Source organism: Asterias rubens, chromosome 7 (genome assembly GCF_902459465.1).
Source record: "Asterias rubens chromosome 7, eAstRub1.3, whole genome shotgun sequence".
Lineage (NCBI taxonomy): Eukaryota > Metazoa > Echinodermata > Asteroidea > Forcipulatida > Asteriidae > Asterias > Asterias rubens.
Window position 1 is genome coordinate 9,280,993 of NC_047068.1, and position 11,504 is coordinate 9,292,496.

Genomic DNA, 11,504 nt, shown 5'->3' on the forward strand with positions numbered 1-11,504 from the left:
ATGGTTCAAAAAGTAATTCAATTGAGTGCAGGATAGTTGTTAGCAAGACCATTAAATCGAAGAAATGGAGATTGGCAGCCGTCGATTTCACTGAACTCTTTCTAATACTCGAGTAATTTGTCGAGTTGGTCCATGACAAGCGTTTAAAACCGTTTGTTATGAAATGCGTGGTTAGAAAGATGTTTTAAAAGTGGAATATAATGATCCACACAAATATGCCTCGAAACTGCATGGTTTTCCTTAATATACTTCGTGAACAAACATGGCACGCCGTTTTCTGGAGTCAAGTTATTGCACTCCGTTTTGTGGAGTCAAGTTATTGACTTCTTAAAATGGCCGACCGGAATAGTTCGCAAAGTAAAAGGGAAACCACGTATGTACTTTCGAGGCATGTTTGTGTGGATCGTTATTAAAACATAATCGAATATTAAAAAAAAAAAAAAAAACGGTTTGAAATGCTTTTCATAGATGAGTTACTCGTCCAAACTCGAGAATCCAGCGGTACCCAGGGTTACCGAATGCATAGTCTTGGTTTCAAGACCTTCGCATAACCGGATTATTTCACAGCCTCGCTATAGCATTGGCAGCGCGCCGAATCGTCCGCTAGCTTTGTGCAAGTCTATTCTTGGTTCGATTTCCAGCTTCCGAAATGTAACTAAGAAGATTAGTGCGCCCTCTGTCGGGTTATCACGTTCGTTTAGTTTCGTTGCGTTACGTTACCTTACATTGAATTACGTTACGTTACGTTACGCTACGAGTATGAGATAGTGAAGTCTTTGACCAAGACTACCGAATGCAATACACACGAGAGAGAGCACCTTCAAGGAAACTGTACAGGACGCTCGTTCCAATCATCTAGTTTTTCAAACGCACACATGAAATAACACCGAGTGCTTGTGAGTAAACAGTTTTGAACAATTATGCAGTTCGTTACGGCTTGGTTTCTTTATGAAGCTGGAAAACGTAATAGAGCGACATTAGCAGCTACTCAGAAATAAATTTCTGTCAAAGGATGTGAACATGAAATTAACAATTGAGTCACAGATTATGACAACTTCTGTCATTGTTGTATTAAGCATTGAACAAGTTACAAAAGGGTGTTTTTATACACAAAAGGGTGTTTCTAAACAAGCAATGTTACAATTTAAAAACCTTTTTTTCCAGGCATCGTTTTTAAAGTGACGAACCATGAAAGTGCGAGTAGAAGTAAAAGTGGCATGCCACAACACGGAGACTATCGTGAAAATTTAACCATGTTTTAATCCTGCCATAAATCTAGGTCAGGCCACAAGGTGTTTTTTTACGGTAAACTACAAAAATATGGCAGTGCATCAGAAAGCACACATTTACTTCCAATTAAATACATAAGTTATAGCTAGCCTTACGTGTAAAAAATATATGATAACATTGAAGAAGAAAAAACAAATGTACACGATTGTTTAACCATCTAAACACTTGCTCCAACCCAAGACAAATTTATTTCCCGAACATGTAACAAAGCAGGGAGACCGCCGGCGAGAGCGAAGTCACGTTAAAGGAACACGTTGCCTTGGATCGGACGAGTTGGTCTATAATAAGCGTTTGAAACCGTTTGTTATGAAATGCATATGGTTTATAGAAAGATGTTGTAAAAGTAGAATAAAATGATCCACACAAATATGCCTCGCAAATTGCGTCCACTAACACGGTCGGCCACTAACACGGTCGGCCATTTATGGGAGTCAACAGTTTGACCCCCATAAATGGCCGACCGTGATAGTTCGCGACGTAAAAAGGAAAACCGTGCAGTTTTGAGTGATACTTGTGTGGATTATTATATTCTACTTTTACAAAATCCTTCTACACATGTGCATTTTATAACAAACGGTTACAGAATGCTTTTCAAAGACCAACTCGACCGATCCAAGGCAACGTATTCCTTTAATCCGGAGGTCACAGGTTCAAGTCAAGCTTTATCCCAAAATAATCAAAACTTTTAAGTTTTGATTTTGAATTAAAATTCATCAATGGACCAATTCATCAATGTACCACCACCCTGGACCATTTCAGGATAGAGTATAAACTGAACCGTATCAAATTGTAATTTGAAACATGTTTTTTTCAAAGACTGGCTTTATTGGTGTATCGTCTGTTTTTTGTTTTGTTTTCGGGTTAAATGTGTATTGAATTGTTTTGTGGTCGTCTGTCTTGTTAATAATATTTGGGTGAGATACACGATGGGGTGCATTCCCGGTACTCCTTATAGCATTATGACTCATTCATTCATGTTGGTTTATGCACTAGAGTGTTCATTCAACTATTACTGCGTGCAAGGCATTCCTGCATTACTGTATGAAGTTACAAGTTGAATCATCACTTAGAAAATCATTGCCTCTGTGTCACTACATTTTCGAGAAAGTAAAGGTGGCATACAAATTATTATCTTTTCCAAATTACCTTCAAAATCCACTCCGCATTCTGGAACTTTTATGATGACACAGACCATTATGCACTTATTTCGGAATAAAAATGCTTAATATATTGTATCTTTTTAAAGATGATTTTAAAATTCACAGATTTATGGAACTATTCAAGTCAGCATTTGATTGACGGGATTAAAACAATGGATGTTGCGTAATCGAAAACCATAAGCAGCTAGGACACGTCATACTCATAACGATTCGTTAATACAAAAATACAAGAAAATAAGCACATTTTCAATCCGACTAACGTTTTTCAACTCGGTGTATGATTTTGCTAGTGATAGCATTGTCACTGCGCATGATTTACCGCCCAGGGGCTCTGATAAGCACAATGGCTAATAAAGCTAGAGAAATCTTGTTTAGCTGAAACATGTTACCTGCCAAAATGTTGGAAATAATACATTGTTGCCACTGGTTCCAACATGGAGTTTTGCTTCAGTAATTATTCTCTAACTATAGTAAGTGGTATTCTCCGCTTAGGTGGCCCAAGTGCTTAGCAGAAAAAATGCTCTACACAGTATTTTCTGCTAAACAGCTTAATGACATTTTAACCAACACAATTATTTCCCACGATAATGAATACAGCAAATTGGTGTGAAGAAAAGGTGGGGGATGTTTTAATGACGTACACTTCTTATTCTTTCGGTTTCTTTCCGATCTGCCTGAGCATTTTCCCACGGAAGTCATTAAGTTTATTTTTACACGCGTGGGACAAATTAATACAAAGTTCAGGAAACAAATAGACACACTGACCTGTTCCTCTTCAGCGCACCTTTTATTACCTCTGGTCATTACTTAATAACTGATGATAATACAAACGTACACTTGGTAAGAATTGCACTGCAGATAGCTGTTGATGATTCAACAATTCTATGTTTAACAATTTGGCAAACAATTTCCTTGAAAGTAGTTTGAGAGAAAGGGATTCAAAAACATTTCGATGAGAAACGTTTCTGCATGCAACTTTTCTCAGATGTGTATTCCATTATGTACATGTTTGCGACATAATCGCTCACGATTTTCGGCAATATCTCAAAAACGCTATCACGGTTTGAAATTAAATTTTCACAGGTTGTTTTATTGTAGGCCTGTGCATTTATGAATTCAAACCCTCGAACGGTTCCACAAACCAAAGGTATACCCCGCATTTAACCTACATTGTTCAAAAATGTGCCTGTAACTGTACACACAGCTATTAAGGATGACCTCGTGAAAACAGTTCCATTTAAAATTTAATAAGAGAGGAAGTGTCCAAAAAATGTCACACGGTAAGCAAAACAACATGTTTACGTCGTCAAGTTGTCAAGCAATTACCTCTAGATCAACGAATAATACAAACCACAAAATGGCTTCAGACGTCTATTCTTATAGCCATAAGTTTCCCTGGACGATGATGAACGAGTGAGAAAACCGCAAGTTTTGCCCAAACATTGGCCCAACCTATTTATATTCCCGGTTGACAATGTGTTGTTTGTGATCTTTAAATAAAAATCCCATTGTATAGAGGCATAATGACTGATTCTTTGCCTCAATGAGTGACGGACAGCGCCCATACAATGCTGAGGACAATGCCTCTACAGTACGAGTACATACCAAGGTAAAAACGCAATTGATTTATATTAAGATTGTGGATGTTTGAGGGTGGGTAGGGGTTGAGATGTGAACACTCCCTATGTCTGTAGACATTTTGGGGTTTGCCAAATCATACCCCCCCCCCTATTAAACCCACATACCCTAAAAAATAAATAGACTCCCAAGCAAGCCTATTGAAATACAATCAATGGCTGACTAAACTAGTTTTCTTTTTTTCCCCCAATGTTTGAAAATCACATGCTTGACGCTTGCCCGGCGGCGAGTCAGCAACAAGAGAATGGATGGGGCATTTCCCCGCCGATTACGAAATTGATGATGTAACCAATTAAAACTTTGATCCTATGGTCGTCCAACCCCTGAATGAGTAAACCGGCCAGGCTCCATCTGGGGAAGCCCTCTTGGACAAAGTAGAGCCAGTGTTCAGACCCTCAAAAGCCCCATGTGGATAGTCAACAATCCCAAAGCACAAAATTGTACACTTTTCAAACAAGTCAAGGCCAGTCTTTGATTTGCAGCTTAATTAAAATGCAACTTGGTGCAAAATGTTTCAGCTAGAGACGAGAGTCTGTGATTTTGGTGCATCAGTCTATAAAGTAGGCTATCTTGAATATTTCCCATTTCATTATCCTTTGTCCATGTGTATTTGTAAAGAAAACACGAGTAATGGGTCTATAAATAACAGCTATAGACACCTCATGGTTAACTTAACAACCTTGCCAATTGTTATAAACAAAGTCCGTAATACAATAATCTAGTAGTAAGTACAACCCGACAAACAGACGACGATGGGGAGACCGTTAACACAAAAGCTTCATACCATAGCTCGGTAGGGCTCAGTCGCGGGTTCAAATCATATTCCATACTCAATTTGGTCTTTGTCTACTCTAAAAACTGAAGTCCGAGCGAGTAAGTTACAGTTGATATTTAATCAATATAAAAACTCTGATATCTGGGCTGTAGTTCACCTATACGATAGTTTCAATGTAGTTTGGAATCCGAAAATGGGCATTACGTAAAGAAGTAGGTCATGCACGCAATAATCTTATGACCACAACCTAACAGGGAGTGAGTTGTTGCCAAACCACATCCCTGTAATAATCTGGACAGCTACCATGCATGATCGATCGTCACAATTATAAAGTGGTCAATGAAATAATAAGCATACAATCCTCAAAGACTGGGGTTAACCTAAGACTGGGGTTAACCTAAGAGTCTGCTCTCATATACCCCACCCTTCCTTCTAAACCTCTTTCGAAACCACAATGCAAAACTACAATCCCTATTTCGAGTTTAAAACACAATAGGCTTAACATCGCAACGATTACATCATGTTCTGTAATCTGGGAAATGCCCAATCCATTCTCTGTTTGCTGACTCGCCTGGCAGTTACGCGTCAAGAATGTGGTTGGTTAACAAGTCATTGTTACACCTGTATTGTAAACAGCGATGCCATGTTTGGCATGTTTGGTGTCTGACATACAGTAAACATTCCCACGGTACAAAATAGATCACTTGTTCGGTTGACGAAATTTAACCTAGTTCTACAATAGAGCAAGGGTTCCATCGTTGTGTCGTTCTTTGATGCAAATAAATAAACCCCTGAGAGTATAACGTGTTGTTTTTTGTGACTCAATTACAATTGTGAGAAAACCTCGTAATAAAACATTAATCTTATAATAATTACAGGCTTTATTTTATTATGTTTTACAATTTGAGAATAAAAGCAGTCAGTGCCGTAAACAAATAACTCAGTTTTTTTTCGTTTTCCCTCAATCCAAACACACACAACCAAGGTTTGAAGGTAAACACTATTTATAGTTAATCAATAGTCTGATTATAACGGTATAAAGTGATCTTACAAATGCTCCAAAAAAGTAGAAAATGGTAAGGATAACGAGTTGTGATAAGAAAAGTTTCTTTTGTTCAAGATAGAATTTCTATAATTTCTATTTTGATTGTTGACATTTTTATTTTCTCTTTTAAACGACTGTTTTTTATAAATTTCTTTTTAATCATCTTGTTGCATATACTCCTCCCCACCCCCATTGATAGTTGTTGTTCACCTGTTTGCTTTTTGTTGCGCCTTAAACATCTTGTTAGATTGCATTGTTTTGGCGCATAACAAACGCCCATTATTAGTATGTTGTTGGGAATTGTCTACTGCTTGTCAGCAACTATGGAACTTGGCTATTTGAATACAGAAGCTCATCATGAATGATATACATGTAAAGTCCAACATCTGGCAGTGGACTTTCATTTCAAATCTACGTCAGTTCCAGTTATCACATCCGGATCAGAGGTTCCTGAATTTTACTTTCATAATCCTGAGGAAATATGATCTCATTAAAAAAAGGGGAACATGGAGACATCATTCTGCCGCAGGGCGCACTTTTGACAAACTTGTTGATCTGTATGGTTTACCAATTAAAACAGTCACGAACGATTGGGGTGCCTCACCAGAGGTTTGTTTGTTTGTTCAATAAGAAAGTTCCCCAAATAGTGTTCACATGTTGGTCTTATTTCAACGAGCTGCTTAAAGACACTGGACACTATTGGTAATTGTCAAAGACCAGTCTTCTCACTTGGTGTACCTCAACATATGCATAACATAACAAATCTGTGAAAATTTGAGCTCAATTGGTCATCGAAGTTGCGAGATAACAATGATAGAAAAAACACCCTTGTCACACGAAGTTGTGTGCTTTCAGATGCTTGATTTCGAGACCTCAAATTATAAATCTGAGGTCTCGAAATCAAATTCGTGGAAGATTACTTCTTTCTCGAGAACTACTTCACTTCAGAGGGAGCCGTTTCTCACAATGTTTTATACTAGCAACAGCTCCCCATTACTCGTTACCAAGTAAGGTTTTATGCTAACAATTATTTTGAGTAATTACCAATAGTGTCCACTGCCTTTAAGCACAAAATGTACTTACAATTAATGCAACATGATGCTTACTAGAATAAGGTTGCCAGCCAAGAACTACCATGTCTAGTGAGATTCAACAAAAGAGTTTCCAAGCCAAAGCAGTTCGCTCAAGGCATGTTTAAATTTGAAGGACCATAATGAAGAAAAAAATACTGACCGAAATTAGACTCCCCAGTTTTTTTGTTTTTTTTTTTTTTTTTTTTTTTTGGGGGGGGGGGGGGTACACCGCCGCTGACCAAATTGATCACAAGGCCTCCTGGTACATGTTCCAGGATCACATTATGTAACTAAAAAATACAACATTTTGAGGATCAATAGGCCAATGTTTTATCTTCCAGCCTCAAGTAATGATGTGCGGTGCTTCAGTCTTAGTCACTTTGAATAAGTTTAACTGTAAAATTGCGAGTACAACTATTTTGAGGACAAAATATTTTCATGGGACAACCATGTGTAAATCTTTTTGGGACGAGTGATGGCTCTGGAAGGGTCAGTGTGGCTGGTGGGGCCACCCACACTCTGCTCGTCTTCGGGCGAGTGGTTTTCTGATGATGATGACGATCGAGTCTTTCATCATCAGAAGACCCAGGTTAAAGTTGCCTACTTAAAGTAGGCAATTTTGTTTTAATATCATCAGATTCAATCGCATGTCTCAAGCTAAACTTATAGTCTATCACAAGTAGAGTGCAATTGCTTTGATGCAAAGCCTTGCCCCTCTGTCTATAGACCTTATGCATTGATGTCATCCAGCCGCCATCTTAGAGAAAAAACGGTGACGAAACAATCGAGACACACAGATTTGTACGCGCGGCGCACAGTATTGGCCAATGAACAACCTCCTTTTGACCTCTAGGTGAGGGCGCCCTACTGAAATGACGTCATATGCATAAGGTCTAAATAACTATTTCGGAGCTATTCTTGACATATCATATTCATCTCATTGGGAAATGCCGTCAGTTATAAATGGGCAATCATCAAATGCATGTATAATCGACCACCACTACTTTGCAATAATCTAAGATACTGACTACCTATCGTATAAGGCAAACCAGTTTGTGAACTGTGTATCACCTTAGAGGTTGTCCTTTCCCTATGTTATCACCCACGGTATCACACAAGGGGTTATGGTTCGCACGTGCAACCATTGACCCCCATCACATAGCCACGGGGAGGCGTCTGAAATTGTCACATTCATAAAGATTTACCTCAAACTTTTCTTTGGCTGATTTTTTTCTTTCTACTAATGATGTGAACCAGGTGCAGACCTGTGGGCAGGAATAAACTAAATAACAGTTATATAGTAAAATCACAGTTTCTATTTTATGAGGGAACAAAACGCCCAACCTCTCGCGCTATTCACAAGTTGGTTTTCAATACCCATTTTATACTTTATCAAAACAACAACATAATGGCCCAGCGGTAAGATGATCACAACTTCCTCGAATTTGCAGGTATTCGGTTTAACAAACTTTTTCCAATGTGCATCGACAACAACTATTTTGTCATTTATCCACCGTCAAGTAGGGGTAAATTTGAGGTTTTACAGTTGTGTATTTGATCGTTCAAGATGAACTATTCCATAAGCTTATTATGACCTCCTTTAAAAATATTAATAAATACAATTAATTAATTACGTAACATAATCTCCTCAATTGTAAGTCATATCCAGACTCGTTTTTGTTTGCCATTTTGAATATTTTGAACATGTATCATACTTTGTTATGTTAGCTTAAATGAACACGTTGCCTTGGATCGGCCGAGTTGGTCTTTGAAAAGCACTTGTAACCGTTTGTTATAGAATGTATATGATTAGAAAGATATTTTAAAAGTAGAATATAATGATCCACACAAGTATCACTCGAAACTGCGTGATTTTCCTTTTATCCTCGTCGACAAACATGGTCGGCCATTTATGGGAGCCAAATTTTTGACTCGCATAAATGGCCGACCGTGTTAAATCGCAAAGTAAAAGGAAAACCACGCAATTTCGAGGCAAATGTGTGTGGATCATTATTTTCTACTTTTTAAACATCTTTCGTACCATATGCATTTTATAACAAACGGTTACAAACGCTTTTCAAAGACCAACTCGACCGATCCAAGGCAACGTGTTCCTTAAGCTTAATGGTTATTATTTTGTTTTAACTTGTTATTATAATAAACCTTCTATCGGTCAAACTACTTTCCTCAACTGCTAACCACATAATTCATACTAGGTGACCGGACAGGCTCGGTGGTCTACGTGGAGACAGTTGCTCCAGAATGGATAGATGTTTTTTCCTGTTCGCAAGAGAAGACTCGGAAATATCGAGTATCAAGTGATTTTCACGTATTGGTACAGCGGTAAAAAACTAACCAATATTCTTTATCCCGATGAAGTTATCAGTGGGTTTGGCATGAATCTGTGAGGGTGTACTCTGTGCCAAATTTATTTTGTTTGTTTTTAGGGTTTTTAGTCCGTTTCGATGGTTTTTATTTTAAATCGTTGTCCCTTCCTCTTATCGTTGTGGTGTTTTGTTGTGGGTGTAGTTTTTTGTTTTCAATAGTCTGGTTTTGCTTGTGTTTTAATGTTTTCTTTTGTGTGATTTTTAAATGTTTCAGTGCAATCACCTTTTATATTGTATAATTATATTTTTATCGTTGATGGGTCTGGTTTTACACATCTTTTGATGACAATTTTTATACTTTTGTTTAAACCTTGACAGCCCCTGTACAACTTGTAGCTGTTGTGTATGTCTAAAGATTTAAAATAAATAATAATAATAAATAAAAAGAAAATTTTTGAATTTAAAACACAGTTTGATCACAGTGGATATATAGATCACTGTACGGTCGTTAACTTTCGAGTTATCAGTCCTCTTTTTGTTTAAATCCTTGATTCCTAAGATGTGAACACAACAAACAATCATTGAATACCTAAAAGCTGTCGCCTCTCATGACGCGAGCAGCAAGTCCGGGTTCGATGGTCCGCCTGACTCTGACCTCGGGTGGTTTTACTTCGAATTGCCCGTCGCCAGTCAGCTATATCACGGGTTCCCTGGATATTTAGAACTCGTATCACAATCAATGACTTTGCTTTATTTTACACGCGATATCAACCTGACGTATCATGCGCTGCAAATAAATGAGTTTCACACATTATGTTTTCTTTTTTTCCATTAGCTTTTTCTGATTAAAAAAACTCAACGACAAGTTTATGTGTGACTTCATTGACTTCTGTTTACGCCACCACAGGGTACATTTTCTTTACTGGTATGACTTTGGCAAGTTTTTTCTTCAAAGATTACTTAACTTTTGTAGCCATACTTTCGAAATATCATCCCATACGATATGTTTACCGATGATAATTTTCAACAATGGGTTTGACGAAATGGTTCGTCGACAAACTGTTCTGTCGTACAATCGGACTTAATGTCGACATCAGTTGTCGGACACACTGCCCATTGACTCAGAAGATCGTAATTCTGAGTGATTGTGCGAGTTGCTGTCCAAATTGACTTAAACAAAAATGACCATTAAGTACACCTGACACATTATGTTTTTACTATGAGTAGCTTTGTATAAAAGATTCCAATTTCACAAGAGTTCGACAGAAAGAAACATAGTCTTCGTTCGAGTTTCTCAAATAATCACATCACCGCCATAGAAAGAACAATCGCAATACGTGTCGTGTTTAAAGGCAGTGGACACTATTGGTAATGGTTAAAGACTAGCCTTCACAGTTGGTGTATCTCAACATATGCATAAAGAAAACAAGCCTGTGAAAATTTGAGCCCAATCGGTCATCGAACTTGCGAGATAATAATGAAAGAAAAAACACCCCTATAACACGAAGTTGTGTGCGTTTAGATGGTTGATTTCGAGACCTCAAGTTCTAAATCTGAGTTCTCGAAATCAAATTCGTGGAAAATTACTTCTTTCTCGAAAACTATGGCACTTCAGAGGGAGCCTTTTCTCACAATGTTTTATACTATCAACCTCTCCCCATTAGTTGTTACCAATTAAGGTGTTATTCTAATAATTATTTTGAGTAATTACCAATAGTGTCCACTGCCTTTAAATGAACCACCGGTCTAGTACTTAATTATTAACATACTCTACATTTTTGCAAACACATATAAATAGTACGCGGACACAAGCCAAATTGTGTTTCTTTCGATATAAATCCTACTTATCACAATGGTTGCAGTTACATTGTACTATTAGTGTGTGTGACCCCGTATTAAAAGTAAAACAAGATCCCATCACAGATGAAATTAAACCGTCTCTCATATAACACCCACCTTTTATAAAGGGACATAGGCCTACATAAAAAACATAATATGTGACGTTTGCCAGTTTGCTTAGAATCCTTGAATAATACCATCGACTCCTAGTGTAATATTTCCATGACAATGTAACCTAAGCCCTGCTGTTTTTACTTCACAGTGCCTCTTTTGTAAAAGCGCGCATAACACATGCTCTTTATTATAAAACTTTGAAATAAAAGCGGAACAAATCTAGTTCTGTACTTAACTGTACGG